The sequence below is a fragment of the Tursiops truncatus genome, chromosome 6 (genome assembly GCF_011762595.2).
Source record: "Tursiops truncatus isolate mTurTru1 chromosome 6, mTurTru1.mat.Y, whole genome shotgun sequence".
In the NCBI taxonomy this organism is placed as follows: Eukaryota; Metazoa; Chordata; class Mammalia; order Artiodactyla; family Delphinidae; genus Tursiops; species Tursiops truncatus.
In genome coordinates, this window is record NC_047039.1 from 30,281,282 (window position 1) to 30,287,004 (window position 5,723).

The window sequence follows — 5,723 nt, forward strand, 5'->3', positions numbered from 1 at the left end:
TGCTGTGTAATGCCTTATGCTGCCTAACCAAAATGCTATCTCAGTAATGCCACAGATGGTCACGATATGTTTTGAGTGGATAGAGGAGAAATAAACATATTCTTCCTTTGTCTAAAAAAAAAAGTCTTCATTGCTTTGTGCCAAATAACAGTAATAATAATAACAGCTAATGCCTATATCATTAGATAACTCATTTAATCTTCATAACAACCTTATGAATTGGGCACTGTGAATAACCCATTTTGCAGTTGATGAAATGGAGGACCGAGAGGTGAGGTAATCTGCCCAAGGTCACCAGCCCATGAGCGACAGAGCTGGGATATGAACCCAGGCAGTCTGGCCACTAAACTCGGAGTTAATGAATCGTTTCTCCTGTGTGTTGTCTGTTCAGGTCTGGGTGTGCAGAATCAACATGAGCAATGCTTTTAAGCCCTCCTGGGAACTGGAGAAGTGATATATTATCGGTGGTACCCATCTAGGACCTATTGGCCTCCTGTACATGGGTGTAAGCTTCTGAGGCACAAATGAAGGTTTAAGTTATTACTCAGTGATAAGTTTTTTATAAAAACATAGCACTTCATTGAATTAACATAATATAATAATTCCTAAGGTTTAATTACCATAAAGAAAAGGATTCATCATAAGAACAAGATTTAGGAAATACAATTGGTTGCAAACAAGCACTTTTCTATTAGGCTCTGTGTAAAAACAGTTCCTCCCTTAGCTGACCCTGGTTCTTTCTGGACTGGAATTCCAAGATTATAGCAAGTTATATCAGATGTTAAGAAACATCTGGACTTTCTTAAGCTCTACATATATTAGGATTTTGCCAATGGAATGTAGGTGGAAATGATGTATACTAATTCTAGTTTGAAAACCCAATGAATAATCCTTCATCCACTCCTTTTCATGCATTAAAAGTCATGAGTTTCAAGGACAAAAGCCTGGGTGTCTGAGCCACCACTCTGTCTACATTAGGTTGTGATGTGAAATAGAAATGAACCTTCGATGTACTAAGCTACTAGGATTTCAGGCTTATTAGTTATTGCAACATAACCTAGGCCATCCTAAGACTGAGCTTGGGAAAGCTTTTTTTGTTTTTGTTTTTAACTTCTCTGAACCCCAGTTTCTTCATTAAAAAAATGTTAATTGAAGTACTTATTGTTGTAGTCAAGGCCATATTCACTGTAAGTAACCTACTTAGGCCAACTAAATCAGAAAGGGAATTTGTTGGAAAGATTCATGAAGTCCAGTACCACTGCAGAGGAGGACAGCTTACAAAGAACACATCCTTCTTAGTTCCAGCATTATCATCCAATTCACTAGTGTCTGTGTCTCAAGCTAAGTTCCCAGGACAGAAAATCTGATTGGCTCACCTTATATCAAATGTCTACCTCTGATCCAATCAGCTGCAGCCAGAGACAGGGTCACACAAGCAAATGTGTCTTGAATCTTCCTCTTATGGGCAGGGTGCACTTTTCTCCAAGATGGGGATCATGGGCTAAGCAGATACCTCAAAGATATCTGCTATGCTACACACAGGGATGTTGAGGTTACATGACAAGGCATATGCCGGGCTGATTCTGCATTGTCACGAGCTTGGAAGTCACCACTCCAGCCTAACTAACTGCAAGTGAAAAACTGAAAAGGCTGAAAAGTCAAAAACTCTTCTTGGGTCCATAAGAGAAGGAAGGACACAGGGCAAACCATTGTCCCCAAGGTTGGCGAGACGGGTGAAAACAGGCAGTCACATCTCACCAGAGCAAAGACTCATGAAGGGAAATTGCTGCGGGAGCCAGTGCTGGGGTCTAAAGCCTGAACTGTAATTAACAGATTGCTGGAAGTTCAGCCTGGACAGTTCTGAGAGTTAAAAAATTCAGGGCAACCTACAGGGGGCCCCCAGGATTGTGAGTTTTACCTCTAGGAGCTGGACCAGGATACCACAGTGAATGCTGGAGAAAATACTGGGCTTCTGGCTGGGGATGGGAAGGAAACATTTTGAAACACACCAGAGCACTCTGTTCTTAACAAAGCCTGCCCTCAAGGGAAATTAGTTAAGGAGAGCAACCCAATCAAGGATTATCAGTCTTAACTGACCTGGGGAAGGGAAATAACCCGACTCTAGCCAATTCTAGCCGTCCCATACCACTTAAGGGGGGAGAAAAAAACGGAGAAACACTTGTGAAGTTCACAATCTAGAAGCACAGGCTCACAAAATGCTGAGACCTAATCATAGGACTAGGTCCCTCCCCTCACATCTCACCACCTCCTTACTAAAAGCCTGTTTACAGCAGTTCCTTTTATCCAGTACACTATATCCAGCTCTCAAGAAAGAATTACAAGGCAAACCAAAGGGCAAAAAACCACAATTTGAAGAGACAGAGCAAGCTTCAGAACAAGACATGGCAGGGATGTTGGAATTACCAGCCTGGGAATTTAGAACAATTATGATGGGACTTCCCTGGTGGTGCAGTGGTTAAGAATCTGCCTGCCAATGCAGGGGACATGGGTTCGATCTCTGGTCCAGGAAGATCCCACATGCCACGGAGCAACTAAGCCCGTGTGCCGCAACTACTGAGCCGGTGTGCCACAATTACTGAAGCCTGCGCACTCTACGGCCTGCATGCCACAACTACTGAGCCTGTGGGCTGCAACCACTGAAGCCCACGTGCCTAGAGCCCGTGCTCTGCAGCAAGAGAATCCTCTCAATGAGAAGCACATGCACCGCAACGAAGAGTAGCCCCCACTCGCTGCAACTAAAGAAAGCCCGTGCGCAGCAACGAAGACCCAACACAGCCAAAAATAAATAAAATTCAAAAAAAAAATAAGACAATTATGATAAATTTGCTAGGGACTCTAATGGATAGACAGCATGCAAGAACAGATGGGCAATGTAAGCAAAGAGAAGGAAATCCTAAGAACCAAAAAGAAATACTAGAGATTAAAGAAAACATTGTCACAGAAATGAAGAATGGCTTTGATTGGAATTTGATGGTCATGGCTAAGGAAGGAATCTCCGAGCCTTAGGATATATCAATAATCTTTGAAAACTGAAAAGCAAAGCAAAACATAGACTGGAAAAAATAACTAACAAACAAACCAGGATATCCAAGGACTGTGGGACAACTACAAAAGATGTAACATGCATATTGGGAACATCAGGAGAAGAAGAAGAAAGAGAGAAAGGAACAGAAGAAATATTTGAAATAATAATGACTGAGAATTTCCTCCAAGTTAATGTCAGACACCAAACCACAGATCCAGGAAATTCACAGAATAACACACAGGATAAATGCCAAAAAACCACACCTAAGCCTAACATCATCAAACTACAGAAAATCAAAGATAAAGAAAAAATCCTGAAAGAAGCCAGAAGAGGAAATAAACACCTTACCTACAGAGGAACAAAGAATTACATCTGACTTCTTCTCAGAAACCATGCAAACAAGAAGACTTGGAGTGAAATATTTAAAGTGTTTAGAGGAAAAAACCCATCAACCTCTGAATTCTGTACTCTGTAAAATTATCCATCAAAAGTGGAGAGGGACTTCACTTGTGGTCCACTGGTTAAGAGTTTGCCTTCCAATGCAGGGGGTGTGGGTTTGATCCCTGGTCAGGGAGCTGTAATCCTACATGCCCCAAGGCCAAAACTCCAAAATGTAAAACAAAAGCAATATTGTAACAAATTCAATAAAGACTTCCAAAAAAACAAAGCGAAGGAGAAACAAAAACTTTCTCAGACTAACAAAAATTGAGGGCATTTTTTGCTAGTAGGTCTTCCTTGCAAGAAATGTTAAATGATGTTCTTTAGAGAGAAGGAAAATGATATAGGTCAGAAGCTTGGATCTACATAAAGAAAGGAAGAGCATCGAAGAAGGAAAAAAAGAAGGTAAAATAAAAACTTTTATTTTTTATTCTTAATTGATCTAACAGAAAACCGTTTTTTCAAAATACTAATAGCAAGAATGTATTCAGTTATGACTTATTCTTAATTGATCTAATAGACAACAGTTTGTTCAAAATAGCAACAATGTATTCAATTATATCTGCTTATGTATATATCATATATATGCACTTATGTATGCTTACATATAAGTGAAATGAATGATAGCAATTATACAGGGACAGGAGGATGGAACTAGAATTATTTTGTTATTATAAGGTACAACTACCCATGAAGAGGTATATGTTATTTGAAAGTGAAATTGGATTAGTTGTAAATGTATATTGCAAACTCTAGGGAAAACACTAAAAATAGTAAAAGGAAGTATAACTGATATGCTAAGAAAGGAAAGCACAGGAAATCATATAACACGACTAATTAAAATCACAAAAGGCAGAAAAAGAAAGGAAGACAACAATAGGAACAAAGAACAAGGGCAAAAAATAGAAAATAGTAACAAATATGGTTACTATTTTCCATTAATCCAACTGTATCAATAATCACTTTGAATGTCAATGATCTAAATACACCAATTAAAAGAGTGGATGAAAAACATGACCTAACTATATGTTGTCTACAAGAAACCCACTTTAAATATAAAGACACATATAGATTAAAAGTAAATGGATGGAGAAAAGTATATCATGCTAACACTAATGAAAAGAGAGCAGGAGTAGCTATATTAATGTTAGACAGAACATACTTCAAAGTAAGGAAAGTTATTAGGGATAAAGAGGGGTATTACATAATAATAAGGGAGTCAATTCTTGAACAAGACATAATAGTGTATGTGCCTAACAACTGAACATCAAACTTCATGAAGCAAAATGGATAAAACTGTAAGGAGGAAGATGAATCCACTATCATAGCTGGGGATTTCAACACTCTTCTCTCAGAAATGGAAAGGCCCAGCAGGCGAAAATCAACACATGGTTGAACTTAACACCATTTATCAACAAGATATAATTGACATCTACAGACTACTTCATCCAACAACAGCAGAATACACATTTTCCTCAAGCTTACATGGAACATTCACCAATATAGACCACATTCTGGGCCATAAAACACACCTTGACATATTTAAAAGAATAGAAATCACACAATGTCTGCTTTTAGATCACAATGGAAATAAACTAGAAACCAATAACAGAAAGTTAAGTGGAAAATCCCAAAATACATGGAAATTCAATAACATACTTCTAAATAACATATGAATGAAAGAAAAACATCTCAAGAGAAATTTTAAAATATTTTGAACTAAATGAGAATAAAAATACAACTTACCAAAATTTGTGGGATACAGTGAAAAGCAGTGCTTAGAGGGAAATTTATAGCATTAAATGCATATATTAGAGAATAAGAAAGATCTAAAATCAATCTAAGTTTCCACCATAGGAATCTAGGAAAAGAAGAACAAATTAAACCCAAAGTAAGCAGAAGAAAGGAAATAATAAGAATTAGAGCAGAAATCAATGAAAGTAAAACAGAAATCAGTAACGAAAATCAACAAAACCAAAACCTGGTTCTTTGAAAAGATCAATAAAATTGATAAGCCTCTAGCCAGGCTAACTAAGAAAAAAGAGAGAAGACATAAATTACTAGTATCAGAAATAAAAGATGGAACATTACTACAGATCGTTTGGAAATTAAAACGATGATGAAGGGGGCTTCCCTGGTGGCCCAGTGGTTAAGAATCTGTGTTCCAATGCAGGGGACATGAGTTTGATCCCTGGTCAGGGAACAAAAATCCCACATGCTACAGGGCAATTAAGCCCAC